Source organism: Eubalaena glacialis, chromosome 2, assembly GCF_028564815.1.
Source record: "Eubalaena glacialis isolate mEubGla1 chromosome 2, mEubGla1.1.hap2.+ XY, whole genome shotgun sequence".
Lineage (NCBI taxonomy): Eukaryota > Metazoa > Chordata > Mammalia > Artiodactyla > Balaenidae > Eubalaena > Eubalaena glacialis.
Genome location: NC_083717.1, coordinates 121060346 through 121086325, shown reverse-complemented (window position 1 = coordinate 121086325; position 25980 = coordinate 121060346).

The window sequence follows — 25980 nt, the reverse complement described above, 5'->3', positions numbered from 1 at the left end:
GAGCATTGAGTAGAGTTCCTTGTACTATACAGTAGATTCTCATTAGTTATCTATTTTATACATGGTAGTGTATAAATGTCAATCCCAATCTCCCAATTCATCCCAACCCGCCCCGTTCCCCCTGGTATCCATACATTTGCTCTCTACGTCTGTGTCTCTATTTCGGCTTTGCAAATAATATCATCTATACCATTTTTCTAGTTTCCACATATATGCATTAATATACGATATTTGTTTTTCTCTTTCTGACTTACTTCACTCTGTATGACAGTCTCTAAGTCTATCCAATCTCTGCAAATGACACAATTTCATTCCTTTGTATATACGTACCACATCTTCTTTATCCATTCCTCTGCTAATGGACATTTAGGTTGCTTCTATGTCCTGGGTATTATAAATAGTGCTGCAATGAACATAGGGGTGCAAGTAGATCTTTAAATTTTATGGGATATATCCCAATAGCCCTCAACACATGGGTCAGAGAACCACTGTGAAGATTCTGCAAGTTACTAATTATGTCTATTGCAATTACACATTTAGGATGGGGAAAATAACAACAGAGTGAGTCTGTGGGCCAACTAGACCTACTGTGAGTCACACTTGAGCTCAGACTCTATTGGTCACTTGACCATCATAAACCCCTACTTTAACTAGTAGGCACAGTGGTGTTTTGGGTCCCTAGGAATTAGCATCAATTCAGAGCTAGTGTCTAGTAATCCCTGAAATGTCTGGGTATTGTCTTTCTCCAATGAATAGTAACCTAAAATATGATCACAAGTACTTTGGGGGAAGAAGATTTATGGTATGTATAAGTGGAAATGATGGTATGTACTTTTGGAAATGACGCAGAGCTATTCTTCAAGGGGATCCAGCTCCCTTCTCAATCAAAGGGCTCTGGATCTATAAATTGACTTAGATCTGGAAACTGAGTAAGAGATCATGAGTCTCCAAAGCGGTGACTCAAGTCAGGTTTTTTTTACTACCAGACTAGAGTTTTTCCTTTATATAGATCAAACAATCCTCTAATGAGATGTCCATCTATTTTGTTCCTATAAACACTGTGATCAGTTAGCTCCTGCCAAAATCTCTGCGAGCCAAGTCATTCTGATTACTGGTATAGCCCTGTTGCTCTTTACAGTAGATACACTGACTTTATCTTTGGAGCCAGGAATAGGAGACGTAGGGAGCAGCCACTACCCCAGGGCTGAAGCAGAGCCCCCAAGGAAGGAAGAAATCTGGAAAATGGTCCCCTCCCCCAGGACTTTGATCCAGATATGGTTGGAGAGAGCATGGCTATGGCTCACTGGATGGTGAATTCAACTGAGGTACCATGCCAGGAAGAATTACTGGAGAGTCACCTTCAGGGGTGCCAGGGGGAACCATCTCAGGAAGGTTCAGAGCCTCAGAACTCACTGCAAAGCCATCAAAGAGGTGCTGGTGGAAGCCATATGTGCAGAGGTGTGACGCTGTTGGAACTTACTGGAAAACTGCATTTTGGAGCGTCAGGAGAAGCTGTGTGTGGGGAGGTGCTGGACCACAAGAGCCTGCTAGAACAGGAGGAAATACCCCTTCCTCCGCCAGTGTCACTCCAGTGCCCTGTGATAAAGTCTAACAACATGGCAGCTGGCAAGGGGGCGATGTTTCAGCACCACAAACAGGGCAACAATGGGAGGGTTTGGAGCAGAAAGGCAATGGATTTATAACTGACACAGTCAGCTGATGACCTCCGTCTCCTTCTACTCACTTCACTTTTATGTGGATGGTTTTTGTGCTTCTATACTGTTATTTCAGTAATGTCTCCAGAGTCAGTGGAGACAAACACGTGTACTCAGCCTGCTGTCTTGAACAGGAAGTGTCATTTAAAAAAAAAAAAATCTGTAAACCAGCGTTGGGAAAATATGAAGCACTGATACCAACATGGTTTTTGAAATGGGGTGGCTTGAGTTGTAAGCCCATCACCATTATTAGCTGAACAGCCAAGTCGTTGAACTTAAAATTTAGGTAGTTTAACTTCAAAAGCCATGCTTCTGCATAAAATTTCCCTATGTCTAAAATGAAAATAATGCTTTCCTGATAGTGGGACTGAACTGACTAAGTGATGTAATTGTGTGAAAGTGCCTAGCATGGTGACTGACAATGGAAGGGACTCGACAAACGCTAAGGGAGTGAATGGCAATCAATAAGTAATATTTTCCCATCTCTTCCATCTTCCTGACAGATGTGACTAGAATGGCAAGCAGGCAGTTGACAGATGCCAAAAAATTGTTTTTCTTTTTACCATTTTCTTAAAATTATTGAGCATTTAATAGGCAGTGACATGCCAAGCCCTGAGAATACACAGATAAATAACTCAAGGTCTCTTCCCTTAAGGAATTCACATCTGATTGGCAAGACTGATAAGGAAATGCATATTTCAACATAGTGTAGTATGTGCTGTGATAGAGGCAATGTAAGGTGTGATTATAAGACCTCGGAAAGATTACAACCCAAAGCGGGGTGGTCTGGAAGATTAACCCTAGATTGGATCTGAAAGGATAAATAAGTTAGCAAGGTAAAGAGTGATATATTTTCAAAGCACAGGGGGCATATATGCAAATGCAGAGGGTAGGAGAAAGCATGGGACATTTGGGGAAGTCCAAACATTTAGTAAGGCAAAAACATAGATAGTTAAAATGGTGAAAAATTAAGGTGGAAAGGTCAGGCAAGCAATGAGATTTGTAGCAGAAAAGTGATATACTCCCAGTTGCATTTAGAAGAAATCTTTTGCCACGTTTGGAGAAAAGATTAAAGAGAAATGAGCCTGGAAGTGAGGAGAATATTAGAAAGTTGCAGCAGCAGTAAGCTAAGTGAGAAAGTATGAGGGTCTCCCCCAGGACCATTACCATCATGACTCCATTCCCCATGATGTCTAGGGATGGTTGCTCCTGGAGCTGTGCAATGCAGAGCCTACATAGTCCTGGACCAAACAAAAGCAAAGGCGGTATGATATGCAGAGACAGATTTGAGAAATATAATTGTGAAGTTTGTGAAATAGTACTGACAGAATTTGCTGAGAGAGTAAAGAAGAGGAGGAGTCGGCAATAATATTCAGATTTCTAACAGAGGCAAATACTTAAATGTGGTCCTAGTCACTGTGGTTGGAACCCTAGGACAAGGGCATATTTGGGTAGATGAACAATGAGAATAGATTTGGGAGATGTTGTTTTTGAGGTGTCTGAAGCACATCTGAGAAAAGATACCCTGGTAGGCCATGGACTATATGAGTGTAGAGACCAAGAGGCTCTAGACTAAAGATGAGGATCTTGAAGTGTGTAAGTAGCGATAGAAGCTCTGGAAGTGAATGGATTACCCAGGGACAAGTTGTATAATGAGACCATAAGAGGGTCAAGAATATAACACTGAGGAACAAGTCACCTTAGAGATAAACACTGGTCTGGAAAATAAGTTGAGGAGAAAAAAAAAGTTAGAAGAAGAAAAAGAACCACGTCTCTTGAAAGGCAGTGGAGGAGAATTTCAAGAAAAAACATTATAAACAGCATCAAATTCGAGAACCAGGATGGTAAAGGGTTCATCAGATTTAGAAACTAGACAGTCAAGAGTGAATGGCAAGAGCAGTTACGGAGGAGTCGGGGGACAGAAGCCATGTTGCCTCATATGAAAGATTGAATGGTTAGTTCCTGTATGAGTCAGGATCCTCTCTGTTTCAAGTGTCAGAAACCAAACTCAGACTCAGCATGGAAATGGAAAGTACAGAATAGAATTGGCTTCTATCATAGTTATTAATAGATCCAGGAACGCTCAGAAATTGCTTTTCAGAAGATGGTCAGAATCTCTATCTATCTCATATCTCCTTTTTCTTCCTTCTCTCACCATCTCTCAGCTCTGTTTAAATCTGTGTGTTGGCCTCTTCCTTCAGATAGACTTCTTCCAAGAAGCATGTAGCTAGCTACCACATTTCAAATACTCTCAGAATTATAAAATCAGAAGAATGGGAAAAATCTTAGCTCCAGGGCAATCCAGCAAGAATTCTGATTGGTCCATCTTAAGTTATGTGCCCATCCCTGAATCAAACCCTGTGGCCAGGTGAATGGAGTATTCTTCTTGCATAGCCTATATGCAGGGGAAGGATATTTGCTCGAAAGAAGAGATTCTGGATAGAGAAGCAATATGTATCTACTATATTCCACACCTTAGCTGCTTAACATTCCATTTGCCCATATGTACAGAATCAAAAATGTCCCCACTTGATACGATGCAGCCATCCCATTTACAAATGAAAATGCACCATTTCTTGAAGAGAAACAACTGAATGTCATGTCTAGTTATTGCATCCAGATCCTTGAAATAAGTGCATTCCTCTTACTTTCAAATCTTACTCTTTTCGTCTATGCAACCTTTGACTTATACATTTCAACACTCCTGACAGATTAAAAAATGATGGAGGAAAATAGAAAAACATTTAAATTAATTAACAAAAAAGCTATCACCTGGAAAAGGAAGGGAAACAAACAACAGTCACCAATCCAAAGTATATATTTCTGGGCAGGGGTAGGATGGAGGAAGGAGTTTATTAGTCAGCCAATATGACTGCCTGCCATCCCGCCCACTCAAAGAACTCTTTTGCCCATTGCCCTCCATGGCCATGACTGAGAGGGGAATAGAAGAGAGTCATCAAAAAGATCCCTGTTAGAGCCTGAACTTCTATAGTAGCCCACTTCCTGCTGGCACAGTTTATGAGAGGAGGGGGTCTAGGGTCACCTTTGAGGCTGAGGAAACATACCCTCACCTTTTGTCCAGGCTTGAGGTTTCACTGCTAGTCAACTCTCCCAACACTGTATAGACTTCAGAACTGTGTGTTCACAGAACTGGGCTCTACCCTTGCTGCTCTCTCTCTTAGCCATAAGCCTTGGAACTTTGCCCTTAGCCCCAGGCTTAAATGTAACTGTGAAAGAATAAGAAGTGAGGCAGAATAACCTGCACCTGTGACCAGACTGCAGCCCACTTGCTGGCCCCGTATAGGGAGAAGGATTACTTAGACAGTTCAAGGAAGGAGAGATGTGGGAAGGGACCAGGGAATCTGGTTTCCTTCATTTTTCTGGCCTCTCAGGTGTCCCAATTTTGTCTCCCTGCTGATTTCCCATCTCCTTGCCTTTTATGCTAATTTTAGAAGGGGCAGAGATTCTGGGTTTTGCAATTCTGTGAGAAGCACGGTTAACCCAGCCTCAGCAATCCTGTCCACAGGCGGAGGGCTCTCCGTGTTGTCCCTTTTCTGCTTTCAGCCAGCTCAGCTCAAATCAAAGCTGTCTCTGTTTTGTAAGACCTTACTAAACAGAGACACAAGAAACAGCCAATATTTTCTACCATCCTGGTATTTTTCTACCAAGTTTCCTAAAGCTCCAGCTTCAATAGCCATTTGGTCTGAGACAGTTAAACTGCAGTGAGAAAGAGTTTAACCAGTTACGTCAGTATCACCTAACACAGAAAGGGCCTCTCGCTCAGCCAATTTCACATTTTGGAGCCTCTACCCTTTTAAATCTTGATTTGACTCAAGGTTCTTCTTTCTGTCTTATTTTTAGAAACATGCAATAACTTGCAGTGTAATGAAATGTAGAATTTAATTGGGCTTTAAAATTTAAAACCTTTTTCAAGGCTACTAGACAATGATGAACTTTGTAGATAGATTGACTTATAATCGAGATCCTACATAGAATGTTGGATGATGATAAGGTCTAGGAAGAAAAATGAAGCCAGGGAGAGGAGTATGGGTAGAGGGGTGCACTTTTAAAAGGGTGTCACTAAGAAGGTGACATTTGAATAAAGACCTGGATGAGGTAAGTTTGCAAACCATGCAGGTATCTGGGTGAAAGGTATTCCAAGGCAAGAGAACCGAAAGTACAATTGTCCTCGTGTTGGACAAAGCATGGCTGCCCAAGAAATAGCAGTGAAGACAATACGGTTGAAGTGAAGTGAGAAAGGGGGGCAACTGGCAGGATACACATAACAATTTCCTTGTTCGGGGTCATTCAGGTTATTTCTGATATTTTTATTTTATAAGTAGTTTTGCTCTCAACATTTCATAAATTATTTCTTTAGAAGAGACTCCCATAAATGGAAATCCTGGATTAAGTGGAGTCAGGTTCTTGATTCATAATGTCAAGTTCATTTCCTAGAAAGATGTAGAGTTTCCCCTTTCACCAAAAATGTATGAAGGTGCTCATCTTATCTCTCATTACCATTAAGTGCTTTCCTTTTCAAATATTTGTCAACTTGGTGGGCAAAAATGGTAACCCATTATTGTTTTATTTATAGTTACTTGATTACTAATTAAATTGAAATTTTTATGTTTATTGGCTGGTTAGATTTCCTTGTTATGCACTGTTTTTCATAAACGTTGCTCATTTACCTACTTAGGCATTAGTATTTTCCTTATCAATTTGCACAGTCCCTTTGTTAAGCTTACTGTCTTAGTTCAGGCTGCCACAGCCAAGTACCATAGACTGGGTGGCTTATAAACAACAGACATTTATTTCTCACAGTTCTGGAGGCTGCAAGTCTGACATCAGGGTGCCAGCATGGTCAGGTTCTGGTGAGAACACTCTGGGGTTATAGACTGCTGACTTCTCATGGTATCCTCACAGGGTGGGAAGAAAGCAAACTAGCTCACTGGCCTCTTCTCATAGGGCACTAATCCCATCATGGGGGCTCCACCATCATGACCTAATTACCTCCCAGAGGCCCTCCTCCAAATAGCATCACATTGGGGATTAGATTTCAACGTATGAATTTTGGGGGGACACAATCCTTTAGTCCATAACACTTATTAAATTTTGTCGTCATTTTTGCTGGATCTCCCAAAATAATATGCAGGAATAGCTCAGGGTCATGAATATTGTGCTTGTTATCACTGCTCCATCACCACAGTGGGAGTCTCCAGCAAGGTACTGCTATATGTAAGCTGCAGGCTCATAGAACTCTACACTTTGTCTCTCTCTTTCGAGGCCAGCAAAGCATCCTATCTCCTTCCTCCAACTGCCCTTGCTGTCACTCAGCTCCTTCCTACTACAGGTTCCACCCTGTTTGCTGTTCAACTCATTAGTCCATATTTTTACAGCAGTCTTCCTCATTATAACGTGATTTTTTTTTTCCACAGAAAGGGTCTTGTGTCTATGGTGATGCAAGAGAAAGTCTGTGCAGGGACGTTGCAACTTTCACTTACTTTAAGAGCTGGTTAAAGCTGATTGAGGTTAAGAGTCAGTGGAGATCCTTAAAGGGCCCAGCAGAGGCCAAAACTTTGCAGCAAAGTTAAAAGTAGGAAAGCATAAAGAACTCATTTCTTGTCATTGCAATTACCTCTCCTAGGCATGAAACTTTTCATATGCATCTAACAGTAACTTTCCATATTCAAAGATGTTTTTCATGTATTGCCTTACACATTTGGTCTGACACAAATTTTTAGACAACTTAGACAACTTTTTATTCATTTTATTTTTTAATAAATTTATTTATTTATTTATTTATTTTTGGCTGCGTTGGGTCTTCGTTGCTGCGCGCAGGCTTTCTCTAGTTATGGTGAGCGGGAACTACTCTTTGTTGCGGTGCATAGGTTTCTCATTGCAGTGGCTTCTCTTTGTTGCGGAGCAAGGGCTCTAGGTGCGCGGGCTTCAGTAGTTGTGACACAGGGCCTCAGTAGTTGTGGCTTGCGGGCTCTAGAGCGCTGGCTCAGTAGTTGTGGCGCACGGGCTTAGTTGCTCTGCAGCATGTGGGAATCTTCCCGGACCAGGGCTCGAACCCATGTCACCTGCACTGGCAGACGGATTTTTTTTTTTTTTTTTAAATGATCTCTCTCAATTTTTCTTTCTTTGAACTATTAGGTTACCTTCATTAATACAGTGGTAGTGCACCATTCATATACTAAGGCCAGCTCTATTCTTTTTTTTTTTAATTTTATTTATTTATTTATGGCTGTGTTGGGTCTTCGTTTCTGTGTGAGGGCTTTCTCTAGTTGCGGCAAGTGGGGGCCACTCTTCATCGCGGTGCGCGGGCCTCTCACTATCGCGGCCTCTCTTGTTGCGGAGCACAGGCTCCAGACGCGCAGCCTCAGTAGTTGTGGCTCACGGGCCTAGCTGCTCCGCGGCATGTGGGATCTTCCCAGACCAGGGCTCGAACCCGTGTCCCCCTGCATTGGCAGGCAGATTCTCAACCACTGCGCCACCAGGGAAGCCCTGGCAGACGGATTCTTAACCACTGCACCACCAGGGAAGTCCCACACAACATTTTAAAACCACTTTGTTAAGGAAAAGGTAAGTATTGTATGGCAGCTACAGAATGATAAAGGATTACTGGGAAAGCTTTCTTTTTATAAATGAGAGAGAGTTTAAACATTTTTCATGTGAAAGGTAGACAAATAGTAGGAAGGGAGAAATTCAGCAGCATTATTAATAAAAATGGTTCTACTGCAAAGTCTAATAGCCTCTCCCTTTTGTTTACCCTCCACATGCAATAAATCAGTCTTAAAGTATAATTTTCCAAAAAATGATATCATGACTCTCATACAAATATAAAATGAATAGGTGTCAAAATCTTATTCAACTCATTAATTGACGAAAGAACCAATAAGATATTACGACCAGTTCAAAGGACATTTGAGAAGCTAGGTATTTATAGGAAACGTTAGAATAAGATTTGGGGGTTAGACAAAAAACTGATTAATGTCCAACAAGACAATAAACCATAATCTTTGGGATTATCAGTTCTAATAGACAGAAATTATCTGCATCTCCAACAGATGAAAATGTACACATTAACCTTTGCTCAGAGATGATAGAAAGTCAAGCTCAATGTGGCACTGAGGATATTCTGCCAACTTTTCTGCCTATTGCCGAGTTTCAAATGTTTTTTCTGACATAGAATGAAAACAGTGTTGTAAAGGAGGGGGAGTACAAGTGGTTCTGGAAACGAGGGAGCCAAGAAGTCAGAAAAGGGTTCTAGGAACCCACAAACTCTCCCTCCTGACTCAGAAAGAGGAATGACTCTGCCAACAGCCTTCCAAACCAGTAGTGAGAGAGTTCTTACTGAGCTGCCCCACTTGGACTCCCTACCAGCCTCTATCCCCAAAGGGGGCAGAAGAATAGAGGCACTGAGGAGAAGAAGCCGTCAGGTGAGACTCCATCCTCTCCCAGACACTGGAGGGAAATAATTACATGGAACACCTGCTCCACGCAAGAGCCCACAGCCCACAGCAGAGTCCCAAACACAAAAGAGCATGAAGAGGACCTGTCAAGGCTGCATAGACTCTGAGATCTGTGGGGCCAGATGTAGTAGATCAATTGCTCTGACTTAATTTTGCCATTGGAGGTATGAAGAAACCAATAAGAGAATGACAGCTCAAGGACCTCAAGGAGGTGGGAAGGGAAACCTAGCCAGACCAGAGGTGGGAGACACCTTGGATTATGGCGGAAAGGGGGAGGACATCCTTCACTGATGGGAAGGAGGTAGGAAGGGAGAGAACCCCTTACAGATTCATAAGGCATTGGGAGGGACAAGAAGTTGGAGTTCCCAGACCATTTTTTCTGCCTCACCTATGAAGATGGAGAGTGCAGTGGTGAGGAAGTGGGCTTGAGAAGACTGACGTTATAGGCTGAACTGGGTCCCCTTCCCCCAAATCCCCAAATTAGAATGGTGAAGTTCTAACCTCTAGTACCTCAGAATGTGACTATCTTTGGAGATAGAGTCTTAAAGGGGTTATTAAGGTTAAACGAGGTCATTGGGGTGGTCCCTAATCCTATGTGATCAGTGTCCTTATAAGAAGAGATGGTTAGAGACTCACAGACATAGAGAACAGACTGGTGGTTGCCAAGGGGGAGGGGACTGGGGGAGGGATGGAGTGGGAGGTTGGGGTTAGAAGATGTAAGCTATTATATAGAGAATGGATACACAACAAGGTCCTACTGTATAGCACAGAGACTATATTCAATACCCTATGATAAATCATAATGGAAAACAATATGAAAAAGAGTGTGGGGCTTCCCTGGTGGTGCAGTGGTTAAGAATCCCCTGCCAATGCAGGGGACACGGGTTCAAGCCCTGGTCTGGGAAGATCCCACATGCCGTGGAGCAACTAAGCCTGTGCACCACAACTACTGAGCCTGCACTCTAGAGCCCGCGAGCCACAACTACTGAAGCCCACACACCTAGAGCCTGTGCTCCACAACAAGAGAAGCCACCGCAATGAGAAGCACACGCACCGCAACGAAGAGTAGCCCCCACTTGCCGCAACTAGAGAAAGTCCACGCACAGCAATGAAGACGCAACACAGCCATAAATAAATAAATAAATATTTTTTAAAAAAGAAAGAATGTGTATATGTATATATATGTATAAGTGAACCACTTTGCTGCTTAAGACACAGACATGCACAGAGGAAAGGCCATGTGAAGACAGAGGGGGGAGGCAGCCATCTACAAGACAAGGGCAGAGGCCTCAGAAGACATCAACCCTGTTGACACCCTGATCTTGGACTTGTAGCCTCCAGAACTGTGAGAAAATAAATATCTGTTGTGTAAGTCACCAGTCTATGACACTTTGTTATAGCAGCCCAGCAAATGAATACAACTGGTGAAGGTTTAAATACATGTTGAGGGGAAAGGGAGATGGTCCTGAGTAGGACCATGTGGAAAAATTGCCAGGTGATATTAAAAGTCAATTATCTTGGAAGCCATAATTTTTTAGTGAATTTCTTCAGTTTTCCACGACAACTTAACTGTAGAAGTTAAGACATTTGGACTGATCAAGCACAAGGTTTCTCCCAAAAGGTTCAGTGGGAAAGCAGTGAGAAAAATAACAGGGTGATTACAATACAGTGATCAAAGTGATACATTGTGCAGTACAGACTATATAAAGAAGGAAATAGAGTGGGAAGGGGATGGATATAATAGGACAAAATGGAGGGTTCAGGGAACAGGGATTCTCCATAGTATTGACAAGCTAATGTAAGAGAAAACAGAGCAGAAAGAGGTAGAAGAACAGGAATTGATGGCCAGAGAGTAGGGTGTGTACATTTAATATTTCAAGATAGATGAGACTTGGGTGATGACAAGTCTAAATTACCCCGTGTTTGAGAGCAGCTGAAGTGAAGTTGGGCTGAAAGTCCCTGGAACTGAGGATGTCAAAGAATTGTGAGGCTAACTATTGAATTAGGTGAACAATGAGGTCACCCAGATTGAGGCTGGGACTTTTAGTAAAGAGGACTCTTGTAAGCTAGTCCTCCTTGAATGAGGGGAGTGGCAGCAGGCTGGTCATTCAGGAAAATTTTATGGAGCACTTACCATGATCCAGATTCCAGGGATATGGCAAAATTAAGATAAATGATCCCTGTGATCCTGGTGGTCTTCCAGTGGAGGTGCTCATACTCTGGTGGGAAATGGAAGATGCTAACAAGGAGGGGTTCAAGGCCAAAAGGCAGGAATCTCTGAGTAGACATGTATACATGATAGCAAAGGAGGACTGGATTGGCAATGGCTTTGGGGACCTAGGAGGGTGTGGTGCTCCTGAATCCACAAGCATACAGCTCCATGATGGCACCTACAGATTGTATATCTCTCATTCACCACTCTATTCTCAGTTCTACATAGAAAACGCCAGACACATATTAGGAGTGCAGAATATTTGTTAAATGGTGATTGACTGAATAAATGAAGTCAAGGGGAAGGTGGAACATCAGAGTGAGAAAAATCTCCTCCAATCCAGAACTGAAAGTGTTTCATCTATTTGTGATACTCTCTAAAATGATCTATTGATCCATTAGATTAATGAGCCTAGTACAAGATCTCTTCAGTCTGAAACATGAACAGAATTGCTGAGCCAATGAAAGATGGCAGTTAATTCATTCCACAAATATTTATTGAGCACCTCTTTTTTAAATAAATTTATTTATTTTTGGCTGTGTTGGGTCTTCGTTGCTGCGCGTGGGCTTCTCTTGTTGCAAAGCACGGGCTATAGGCACGTGGGTTTCAGTAGTTGCGGCACATGGGCTTAGTTGCTCCACGGCATGTGGGATCTTCCCGGACCAGGGCTCGAACCCGTGTACCCTGCATTGGCAGGCAGATTCTTAAACACTGCGCCACCAGGGAAGTCCTAATCATTGTTTTTCTAATGCTCATTTTTTTGTCTTAATTCTTATTCCGTTTTCTGAGTGGTCTATCCCAGTCTTCCTACCACTATTAAGCCCCTGCCCAAGTAGGGAATTAATATAGAGAGCTAACCTAACCCTTCCTAGGGAATCATGGGGCTCTGAAAATAGACAAGTTCACATCTGTGCTCAACATAAAAGCTTTAAACAACCATGCACTTTCTACCTAAATCTCTGGGTTTCAAAGCAAGTTCAATCTTGTTGATCTCAAGGAGTGTTATAGACTGAACTGAGTGTCCTTCCCCCACCCAACCCCACCCCCCGTCCCAAAATTCATATGTTGAAGCCCTGACCTCCATTTCCTCAGAGTGTGACTGTATTTGGAGATGGGACCTTTAAAGAGGTGACCAAGTTAAAAAAAAAGAAAAAGCCACTGGGATAAGCCTTTATCCAACCTGATTGTCGTCTTATAAGAAGAGGAAATTTGGACACACAAAAGAGACAGCTGGGATGCGTGCACACAAAGAAAAGGTGACATGAGGACACAATGAGAAGATGGCCATCCGCAAGCTAAGAAGAGAGGTCTCAGGAGAACCCAAATCTGCCAATACCTTGATCTTGGACTTATCAGCCTCCAGAACTGTGAGAAATAAATTTCTGCTGTTTAAGCCACCTAGTCAGTGGTATTGTGTTATGGCAGTCTAGCAAACTAATACAAGAAGAGACCTCAATAGTATTATTTTCACACCTTACATCAGCGGTCCCCAACATTTTTGGCACCAGGGACCAGTTTCATGGAAGAGAATTTTTCCACGGACAGGGGGTGGGGGAGGGGTGGGGGTGATTCAGGCAGTGATGCGAGTGATGGGGAGCGATGGGGAGCGTTAGATGAAGCTTCCCCTCACCTCCTGCTGTGCAGCCCAGTTCCTAACAGGCCACAGCCTGGTGGTGGTCCGCAGCCCGGGGGTTGGGAACCCCTGCCTTACATTATTACCTGTTAATCTCCCTCAATTTTCCTTTCAATAGAGAAGATGCCCTAAGGGTTTCTGACCAGCCAAAAGAATCCCAGGAAATAGAGAACGGAAAGGAAACCAGGAGCTTCAGATTTACAAATCTGAAGAAAGCAAAGGTGCCTCTGATGATGCAGATGAAATAGATTGTGCTTCTACAGTGTGGAATAGTATCAGAAAGTCAAAGTTATATGGTAAGAGGAGGTAAAAAACAACTATATCTAAGGTTTCATACTCCATCCCTGATCTTCTGAGACTGATCATAGAACAAGATATGTGTCCCCATTTTTGGTCCAGAAAATGTGGTCACCATTGCTATATATATCTGCCCCTCCCCCAAAGAAGGATGCAACAAAGAGGAGGTGACACCCGTATAGCTCACAGGCATCATGTGTTACATATAACATTTCATATTCCCAGTCTTGGACTATGCCTGTTATGGAGTTGATTTACCATCAGTTTCAAAGACATATAATCCAAAAGAACCCTAATAACAAAGAGAGACTTGTATGTTCTGAGAATATGTGTTATGTTTTATGCATGCTATGTACATTGTTTGTACATAAATACACAAACTTGTGTTACATATATGTGTGTTTGTGTGTTATATGTTAGTAGATCTGGAATGACCTAATCTGTTTGATGGGAATCTACACAAATCTTGACATCCACCTAAAACATTTTACGTATAAAAAGAGATCTGTGGGGAATTCCCTGGCAGTCCAGTGGTTAGGACGCCGAGCTTTCACTGCCGAGAGCCTGGGTTCAATCCCCTGTCGGGGAACTAAGATCCCACAAGCTGCCTGTCACCAAAAGAAAGAGAGAGATTTATGAACAAAGACCTTTATCATCTTATTTGTAAAATAATAGATAAAATAGGTGAAAAAATAGATAAAACTTAAATGCTAAATATGGTATGTCACTTTATGGGATATATGCCGCCATTAAAAATGGCATTTGTCAAATCAAAACTATAATGAGGTATCACCTCACACCAGTCAAAATGGCCATCATCAAAAAATCTACAAACAATAAATGCTGGAGGGTGTGGAGAAAAGGGAACCCTCTTGCACTGTTGGTGGGAATGTAAACTGATACAGCCACTATGGAGAACAGTATGGAGGGTCCTTAAAAAACTAAAAATAGAACTACCATACGACCCAGCAATCCCACTACTGGGCATATACCCTGAGAAAACCATAATTCAAAAAGAGTCATGTACCACAGTGTTCATTGCAGCTCTATTTACAATAGCCAGGACATGGAAGCAACCTAAGTGTCCACTGACAGATGAATGGATAAAGAAGATGTGGCACATATATACAATGGAATATTACTCAACCATAAAAAGAAACGAAACTGAGTTATTTGTAGTGAGGTGGATGGACCTAGAGTCTGACATACAGAGTGAAGTAAGTCAGAAGGAGAAAAACAAATACCGTGTGCTAACACATATATATGGAATCTAAAAAAAAGTGGTTCTGAAGAACCTAGGGGCAGGACAGGAATAAAGATGCAGACCTAGAGAATGGACTTGAGGACACGGGGAGGGGGAAGGGTAAGCTGGGACGAAGTGAGAGAGTGGCATGGACATATATACACTATCAAATGTAAAATAGATAGCTAGTGGGAAGCAGCCGCATAGCACAGGGAGATCAGCTCGGTGCTTTGTGACCACCTAGAGGGGTGGGATAGGGAGGGTGGGAGGGAGACGTAAGAGGAAAGAGATATAGGGATATATGTATACGTATAGCTGATTCACTTTGTTATAAAGCAGAAACTAACACACAATTGTAAAGCAATTATACTCCAATAAAGATGTTAAAAAAAAGAGAGATAAGAAGGCAGAAAAAAAAATGACATTTGTAAGTAGTTTGTAATAATATGGAAATGCTTCAGTTAAAATGCTAACTGAAAAATCATGACACAAACTTATATACGGAAAGGCTGAAATTATACTAACATAAATGTCTACATATAAAAATGCTTGAAAGTAAATAAGCATGGAATAAAAGTGACAGATTAAATATGTACTTCTCAAATTTCCCACAAACAGTATACATTGCTTCTATATTTAAAAACCTACTATTTTTAAATGCCTAGTTATTCCTTGGAGAAATGGCTGATTCTAGGGCTGGAGCAGGGAAAATACAATATGAGCCTGGAGCATATTGTACTGCCAGAAAGTAAACAATTGCTAAAAAACAAAAACAAGAAAGAAAGAAAGGAAAGAAGGAAGGGAGGGAGGGAGGGAGGAAGGGAAAAAGAAAAAAGAAAAGAATAGAGATGGAGGGATGTCAAATGGACAGAGGAGCCAAACTGAAAGGGCCCAAACTGGAACAAGTGAGCAAGAAAATAAATAATGTAACATTGAATTTTAATCTAGAGTAGAAAATTAATATACATGTATCCATACTGATACCAAAAAATGACTGAATAAATAACTAAACGACAGGGGTGCCGATCCCCTGTGCCGTCGAAAATCCATGTATAAATTTTTACTCCCCCAGAACTTAACTACTAATAGCCTACCGTTGACCAGAAGCCTTACTGATAACATAAACAGTCAATTAACATATTTTGTATGTTATATGTTATGCACTGTATTCTTACAATAAAGTAGAGAAAAGAAAATGTTTTAAAGAAAGTCATAAGGAAGAGAAAATACATTTACAGCACATACATGTACTTATTGAAAAACATCTGTGTATAAGTAGAGCTGTGTGGTTCAAACCCGTACTGTTCAAGGGTCAACGGTAATATATGTAGATACTTTCTCTTCCCAAAGGTGGAGATTTAATACCTCCTCCCCCACGTGGAGGGTGGGCTGGACTTGGAGTCTTGCTCCCAGAGAATTGAGTGTAGAAAGGGAACAATAGTAACTTTAGAGTGGAGAAACCTGGCAGACACTTCCCTATCCAAGTGACCAAGGTCAACACCACCGTAAATGCCAGGCCGCTATCTTGTACTCCCTGATAGGATGAGATAGGAAGTGCACTTCACCTCTGTGTTATCTTCCCCAAACCTATCATCCCAGTCTAATCATGAGAAGATATCAGACAAGCCCAAATTAAGGTACATTCTACAACGTCTTGACCAACAGTCTTTAAAACTGTTAAGGCCATGGAAAACAAGACTGAGAAAATGTCACAGACAGGAGGAGATTCAGGGCATACCAGGATTAAATACAGTGTGGTAACCTGGATTGGAACCTGGAACGGAACCTGGAACAGTGAAAGGACATTAGTGGAAAACTTGGTGAGATGCTGGGAACTCCCTGGGTGGTCCCGTGATTAGGACTCTGCGCTTTCACTGCTGGGGCCCAGGTTCAGGGAACTGAGATCCCACAAGCCATGCAACCAAAAAATAGAAAAAAAGAAACTTGGTGAGATACGAATAAAGTAGATAGTTCAGCTGTAATATTGTACCAGTGTTAATTTCTTAGTTTTGATAAATGTGCCATTGTTTTATATAAGATGTTAACATTAGGGGAGACTGGGTGAAGAGTATATAGGAGCTCTATCTTTGCAACTTTTCAGTAAATCTAAAATAAATCCAAAATAAAAAACTAATTTTTATACGTACCTTAGCAGATTTCAAGAGACTGTTTCTTAAACTTTGAATGTAGAATTTGGCAATGATTATTAAAATTGTGAATAGGTAAATCTGTTACTAAAATTTCACAACTTTAAATTAGCTATGCAATTAGAGATTTTAGGTAATATATGAGAACTGAGTTGTTCTTAAATTTTCTGAAAGAATATGTTCCACTTTCACTGTGGAAACCTCTAGACACTCTTCCAAGGCAGCAGGATTCACAGGAGGGCTCAGATGGAGCCCCCTCATCCCTCCTTGCCTAGCTCTGCAGATGCCCTCCTGAGTCTCTAAGGGTGGGGACATTTAGGCTGGTGGTGCTTCTGGCAGTGGCTGATACTTTTGACCACAGCAAGGAATGGGGATTTGACCTGATATCTCTGGGTACAAAAGAAATAAGGAGGTAAACACTTCTCTGATAAGAACTTGACTTCCGGCTTAAGACTCTCCCTCTCTATACTCTGGCCCTCCCGGTGGTGACCAGTGCAGGTCACTGACCACTGCCTCCCTGCCCCCCAAAGCCAACTTTAAGCCTTTCCGAGCAGGAATTTTGCAGAGAAGAGTTATGTGTCACCTAGAGGACTCTGGCCTCTCCAGTGTCTACAGCCCTCTGTCCCCAGGGAATCCCCTGAAGGAAATAAACATTCCTACCTGGGACTGATGGACTCAGATGCTTTTGTTTGTTCCTTGAACAGAACGAAGCCTGGGCTGCAGCAGGCATGGAGCTCTGCTGGTCATCCTGAGTATTCTGCTGTATGAGAGCGTCATCCTATTTCCTCTTGTCTCTTAGGACTCTGCCCTTAAGCTCACCTGGTCCCTGCCCACCACACTCCCAAGCCCTTTGTTGAGTCATGAAAACATCTAAGCAAAATGTGGTATCCTTAGAGTCACATGTAATTTCCCTGAGTAAACCCTTATAAGGCAACATCCTACCTCCAAAATTGTCCCAGCTAGGCTTCTGGTAACAACAGGTCCTGGAGGAAGACCTTTCTCCAGGGGTTCACATTCCCAGGAGAGCGCAGGCAGAGGGGCATGGGGTGATGACTGCAGTAAGAGGGAGAGGACCTAGGAAAGGGAGTAGACCATACAGGGGCCGTGCATATGCTTGCACTCACGCACACACATTGCCTGACGATTAGGAGGCCATCAGTATCTATTTGTCAAATACTTATATATTACATATATATATATATATATGTATGTATGTATATATATATAGCACAGAAAAAGGAGAGACATGTATCCAAATGTCCCTTAATGGCCCAGAGAGATCCTGGAGGAAAGCAGTCACATATTGAAGAATTGGAGAGCTGTGGCCATGGAGAAATATTTCAGTAGGTTTTTGTCAAATTCAATCCATTCTAGACCAAGCCACCAGCACCATCTCCTCTTGATGCACATTTGTTGTGATGAATTATATGTTTCTATGAGTTGCATGTTCAGATCTCTGACATCTGTTTGGAAATTCTGCTCCTTCTCTGCAGGTGTCCTGACACGGAGAGCACCGTTATGCAATTTTTAGGTGCTCCAGAAATGCTTGTAATTTGACAGACTGACGCTGAACAGTGGGCTTACACGAGCTTTAAAAATGTGTTTATCTGATCTCGGATAGTGCTGTCATCCTACATATGCCATGAAATTTTTCTATTGTAAAGTATTTCAAAGGAATGGAAAAGAACAGCATAATATATAGCCAAAACCCACGTTGCACAAATATTAACATTTTGCCCTATTTGCTTCATCTTTTTTTCAAAACTAAAACATTCCAAATTGAATAGAAAGCCGTTTTGTGCTTCTCCAAGATCCCGCTCCCCTCTCTCCACCCTCCCCAGAGGTGGCTGCTGTCCTAAAGTTGTGTGCATTTTTCAGGCCCATTTTTTTACATTTTTACTATGTATATATGTTCATAAATAATATATATTGTTTTGCTTATTTTTAAGCTTTACCAAATGTGGTATTACCACACTGTACTATCATGCTGCAATTTACCGATTTTCATCAGCTTTGTGTTTTGGGAATTGAATCACAGCACATGTGTCTCTAGTCCATTCACTTTCACTGCATAGAATGAGCATTCTCATTGTTTGAGTAGACACTATTTACTTACCTGTTTTCCTGTTGATAGACATTTGGGTTGTTTTGATTTTTATCTATTTCATATAATGCTGCCATCTCCTTGCACCACACATGTGTGAGCTTTTCTGTAGAGTTTATATTGGAAGAGGGGAGCTGGGTCAAAGGGCACATCCATCTTGATCTTTAATATATACTACTAAATTTGTTCTCCGAAGCCATTGTACCGATGTGCACTCGTATGAGAGCTCCTGTTCCTCCACATTGTTCTTAATGCCTGTGCTCTCAGACATTTCCATGTTTGTCATTCTGATAGATGTGAAATAGCATCTCGTTTTCCTAATTACCAATGCAGTTGGTCCTCTTTACATGTTTGATGGCCATGCAGGGTTCCTCTTCTGTAAATTGCCTGTTTGTTCTCTGTCCACTATTTATTGGATTGTATGTCTGGTTTTTATTGATTTTAAGGGTTATTTGAATATTCTGAATGCTAATCCTTTTTGATAGACTACTCTCTTTCCCCCTACTTTTTGTAATCATCTGATGTCCAGGTTATCACTCTTTATTCCTTGTTCATCCTAAAATTTTAGCACCTTGTTTATTGTCTCTCTTTCCAGCACGAGCACTGCCTTAATTATTAGGGATTTCAATATTCACAAGGATGATCTTCTTAGTTCCTGATCCCCTCCCCCAAGCCACACACTCCACAGTCTTGCCCCAGACTTTGCCATTAGCATTGCCTTCATTATCTTGATGACAAGCATCCCACTCTTTCAGTATTTATCCTTCAACACACTCTCTCCAACAGCCCGACTTCAATAATTCTGCAACTCTAATGGAACCTGCTATCCATTGACCTGCCAATTTTTCACATCCCCTACCCCTTCATGTCCCCACCTCATACCTTATCTGGCTTAGAATCCACATTCCATCATTATAGTCACTTCTTTGTATGTGTAGTTGTTCCTTTGCTCCTCTCTTCCTCCCTTGAACTTTTCTGGAAAAAATAAAAAAGAACCAACATTGAATAAATATTACATAATATTTAATAATAAATATTACATCATTTAAAAGGGATCAAATTATCAAGAAGATGTAACTATCCTAAATGTGTATGCATCTAAAAACAGAGCTTCAAAATAGATAAAGCAAAAACTGATAGAATTAGGAGAAATAGGAAAATCTGCATTTATAGTCCAAGACTTCAACACTCCTCTCTCAGTAACAGATAGAGCAAGTAAATGGAAAATCAGAGAGGATGTGGAAGACATGAACAACGTTATCAACCAGCTTGACCTAACTAACATGTATAGAACATCCTACACAAGAGTATAATATATGGTTTTTTTCCCCAGGCGCACATGGAACGCTCATCCTGATAGATCATATTCTGGACCATAAAACAAATCCCAACAAATTTAACAGGATTGAAATCATACAAGTATGTTCTCTGGCCTGAAGAAGATTAAACTAGAAGTAAATAACAAGGATATCTGGAAAATCCTTAAACGTCTGGACATTAAAAAATGTACTGCTAAGTATTCATACATCAAAAAAGAAATCATCAGAGAAATTAGAAAATATTTTAATAGAATGAAAATGAAAGCAGAATATATCAAACTTTGGTGGATGCAAACTAGTATCATAGTTCTCTCACGTGTGTTCTCTCTCCCCTGCAAAACAGTTTGTATATAAAAAAAGAACGATCCACTTCTATTTTGCTAAATACGTCTATAAAACCATCTTGTCATAGTGCTTTTATTGAGAGGAAGCAGGGAGACTGAATTTGACTAGTGATTCTTTTTCTCTAATTTTTTTTTTTCAAGTTCTCTTGATACCAAACAATCTGTTTGTTCTGCCACTGATAAGGTTGTTCCTACATTTGCACTTAAGGTGGGGCTAACAAGGGGAAGAGGACGCTCACTGGAATGCAGACCACTGCGTGGGTACAGCAATGCCCAGCAAGCCTCTACGGGATGATGAGAGGGTCAGGAGACTCCTGCCTTCTCTCGACAACTCAGCCCTGTAAGTGATCCCTCTCCCAATGAAGTCTACTCCTTAACCCATTCTAGATGACGTGGAATTCATCCACAACCTTGACACACGACAGGTGGGCACCAGCGATGGATACATCTCACCAAATACTATTTGTACCTTCTCTCCTTTCCTTCCTCTGGTTTTCCCAGAGGTTTGTCTATTAGTCATTTTTAAAGAATCAGCGCTTAGTTTTGCCGATCATCCCTACAATTTCTTCTTTCTATGGAGATGGGAGGATGCTGGTGGTGGTTTGGTTTGGTGCTGCAGTTGTTTGGTTTGTTGGTTAGTTGGTTTTCAGTCTCCCTCCCACTCCATTCCACCAACCTCTCAGTTCCCCTCACCAGTGGCAACTAACGTGCTTATATGAGGAACTACATACATTTATCAATCACACTATATAGTTTTAACTCCTTTTTATAAAAGAGCAACATACTGTGCACACTGTCCCACCCATTATATATTTCACTTAATAATATATTTTGGAGATCATGATGAATCACTACAAAATGAGATTCCTCATTCTTTTTAATAGTTACAAATAGTATTTGTATTTTATGGATGTTTGCTATAATGGACTCAATCTTTTGCTTTTATAACTACTACAATTAATAACATTTTTCATACATAATTTTGCTGTATCTATAGAAGAAATTAGGAGAAATAAAACTGGCAGATCAAAAGGTATACGCTTTTGTTATTTTATTAGATATTGCCAAATTGTCCTCCGTAGACGTTATACCAGTTCGCACTGCTGCTTACAATGTGTGAGACGATCTGTTTCATCACACCCTAAACACAGGCTAACCCAGTGTTTAATCAATTTATTGGATCGTTACCAACCTGACAATTTTTAAATGGTATTTCAGTTTAAAACTGCATTTCTGGGAATTCGCTGGCAGTCTAGTGGTAGGACTCTGCGCTTTCACTGCTGAGGGCATGGGTTCAATCCCTGGTCAGGGAACTAAGATCCTGCAAGCCATGTGGTGTGGCCAAAATAATAATAATAATAAAATTTTTTAAAAACTGTATTTCTTTCTATACTAGTGAAATTGAACATTTTCTGTGAATGTCCATTCATTTTCCTTGACCATTTTTTCTAAGAGTTCTTGTCTTTTTCTTATTGATTTGTAGAGGTTCTTTATGCATTAGGAAAATTAGGCCTTAGTCTGTAATATGAGTTGCAAATACTTTCCTCTAGTTTGTTATTTATATTTTAACTTTTCTTGCAAATAAATAAAGCCCTCTTGGTGGACTCTTCCCTATATAATTATGTACTACCCCTTTTTATTCTCATTAATTCTTTATTGTCTTAAATTTTATATGGTCTGATTTAATATTGCTACTCCGGCTTTCTCTTGGTTAGTAACCACCCAGTATATCTTTTTCCATCCTTATGTTTACAACCTCCACAATCACTCTTTCCACTCAGCCTCTTGTAATCAGCATATAACTGGATTGTATATTCCTTTTTAAATCTAACCTGTGAGTTGTTTAATAGATGAGTTTATCTACTTCTCATTTATTGTGATTAGCAATAAATTTGGACTTATTTTTACCATATTTTATTGTGTTTTCTGTTTATCAACTGTATGTTTACCCAGGGCTGCTCTAACAAATTACTACAAACTTCAAAAAACAGAAATTTATTTTCTCACAGTTCTGGAGGCCTGAAGTCTGAAATCAAGGTGTTGGCATGGCTGAGTTCCTTCCAGAAACTTCTCGGGGAGATTCCATTCCTTGCCTCATCCAGCTTCTGGTGGCTACTGGCATCCCTAGACTTGTTGCTGCATCACTCCCATCCTGCCTCTGTCTTCATATGACCATCAACTCCTCGCCCTGTGTGCCTCTGGACAGTTATCACTGGGTTTAGGTCACACCCAGATAATTGAGGATGATCTCATCTAGGGATCCTTAATTTAATTACATGTGCAGAGACCTTTTTTTTGCAAATAAGGTTGCATTCACAAATTCCAGGGATTAGGACAAGGACATATCTTTGGGGGATGGGACTATCATTCAAGTCCTTCCTTATTCTTTATTCTTTGCTTTTTAAAATTTTTGGCTCTTTTCTTGACTAACGTCAGGTTGATAAAGGTTTATCTTTTTACCTCTGATTGTTCAGAAGCTATGGCTATTTACATTAATTTTGGTAAGTGTCCTTAAATTTTAACATATAGATAGCCATAAAATTTTGTAATAAAATCTAATCTTTTAAGTATTTCTGTCCTTTCACAAAGTAGACCCCAAAATTAGCATACTTTCATTTCCCATTGAATAACCCCCAGCCCAATCCTCTTTGTTACTTTGTCTAGAACACTGGTGTCCAAAAATTCAAAATAACCAATTAATAAACTTTGAGCATACAGCTGCAATGTATGTTTTTGTTTATTTATAATTTATGTACATGCATCACTTAACATATTACATAAATTATAAAATATATACAAAAATATTTTAAAAAAGAAATAGAATATAAAGATAAAAATTCTAATATTTTTTCTGAACACCAAGAGATCATTTTGCTAACCCTCGGGGGTGCATGCACCCCATTTTGGATACCACCTGTTTAGAGACTTTATTTTACTTTCAAAATAACACATAAAGTATATTAACAAGAAACTTACTGTCAATTAAAAATTACATTTACCAAAATATTTTACAAAATTCAATAATTACCGTTGATTCTTTTTTAAAAATAAACTTATTTATTTATTTATTTTTATTTTTGGCTTCATTGCTGCGAGCAGGCTTTCTCTAGTTGCGGTGAGCAGGAGGTACTCTTCGTTGCAGTGTGTGGCCTTCTCACTACAGTGGCTTCTCTTGTTGCGGAGCATGGGCTCTAGGCACGGGGCTTCAGTAGTTGCGGCACGTGGACTCAGTAGTTGTGGCTCACGGGCTCTAGAGCACAGGCTCAGCAGTTGTGGCGCCCGGAATTAGTTGCTCCGCGGCATGTGAGATCTTCCTGGGCCAGGGCTTGCATTGGCAGGCGTATTCTTAACCTCTGTGCTACCAGGGAAGCCCTACCATTGCTTCTTTTTTCCTACACCTTCCCTCTCAGTTTGCCTTCATTTAGTAATTAGTCTTCTGGTTTTCCAGTAGACATATTTTGAGACTTTCAGACTTTTCTTTTTTTGTGCCTGCACCATAGAATTGTCTCTACTGTCTCTCTTTGACTTTTAATTTGCAAGTATTTGTTCTTTTTTTCTAATTCTACTTTCAATATAGCAGTGTAGTGAAGTGATTAAGCGCTATGGAATCAGATTGATACTCTGTTTTTGAATCCTTGCTCTACCGATGACACCCTGTGAGAAGCTGGGCAAGTTATTTCACTGTGGTTTCCTCATTTGTGTATGATAATAATAATATTCGTACTTCATGGGATTATCGAGCTGATTAGATGAAATTTAATGGCTTACTATGTTTAAAGCATCAAGATTTGTGCCTGGCACTTATTAAGTACTTAATACAGTTAGCTATTTATATTTCTAATTTTGCTGAATTGAAGTCAGAAAATGTAGTTGGTTCTCTCTCTCTCTCTCTCTCTTTCTCTGTCAAGTGGAAAATTTTATTGACATTTTTCTGTGGCTTGATTTGTAAAGAATTCTGTGGGTATATTCTTGTGTATTTGGTTTGCAGAATAAAGAGCTGCAAGCAAAGCCAAGATCAGCTCTCCCTCTAAGGACTAGAAAAACTGGACAAAATATTTTTTATGTATTTTAAGGTATTAGAAAGCTATCGAAGTTACTGGGCTCAAATCCCGGGGAGCAATAGGAGAACAGGTAAATACAACTAGGAATATATCCATAAAATGGAAAAATTATGCAGTATTAAAATGGAGCAACTAGATCCGTATGTATCAACATGGATAAATTAAAAAACATTAAGTGAAAAGTACAAGATGCAAAATATTATATGCAGTCTGATATTAATTATGTAAAAGATCATACAGGTACTATATATTTTCTGTGAATACAAATATTTGAATAAAAAAAGGTTTAGGTCTGGAAGGAAAAATACTAAATTCTTGAGTTTGGATAACTTGGGTGTGAGGGAGAGGGATTAGAGAGTGGGAATGTTGCCAAAGGGGATTTAGTGTGAACAGATAGGCAAAATGTGGTCTATACATACAATGGAATATTATTCAGCCTGAAAAAGGAAGGAAATTCTGACATATGTGACAATATGGATGAACCTTGAGGAAATTATGCTAAGTGAAATAAGCCAATCACAAAATGACAAATACGTAGATTCCACTTATATGAGGCTCTTAGAGGAGTCAAATTCATAGAGGCAGGAAGTAGAAGGGTGGTTGCCAGGGGCTGGGGGAGGGAAGAAATGGAGAGTTATTGTTTAATAGATATAGAGTTTCAGTTTTACAAGATGAAAAGAGCTATGAGGATGAATGATGGTAATGGCTGCACATTATGAATGTACTTAGTACCAATGAACTGTACGCTCAAAATGATTAAGATGGTAAATTCTATGTTATGTGCATTGAGCAACAATTTTTAAAATTTTTTAAAGGACTTAGCAGTATCTACAATATTTTAATTTTTTAAAAACTAAACAATTTTTGAAAGACTAAAATGAAAATAGAATAAAACAGGTAATTATGTTACACTTAGCTAATCTATAAAGTGCTGTTAGAAGCAAAAAAGAGGGCACGACAAAATGTAGCCTAATGGAATTTGGATATACCATCAGGTTATGCGGGCCACAGGGAGGGGCCAGCGGAACCTGATGTCTGCTTATTAACGACAGCTGCATCTGTGAGGACTTGTTATATGCCTTATTTTCTGTATATCCAAGGCTCTGGGTTCATTATCTCATTTAATTCGCACAGCAGCCTTTTGAGTTAGGTATTATTTTTATGACAGATGGAAAATCTAAAGATCAGTGAGTATAAATAATTTGTCAAAGTGAGAAAGCAAGTAAGCAGTGGAGCTATAATTTGTATCCAGGTGTGTCCAACCCCAGCCTCCTAACCTCTCTGCTACAATTTTGGTTTTCTTGTAAACTGAAGTAAATGTCCATACACCTATCATGGCATTAAGATATAATCCAGGGGACTTCACTGGTGGTTCCGTGGCTAAGGCTCCATGTTCCCAATGCAGGGGGCCCCAGTTTGATCCCTGGTCA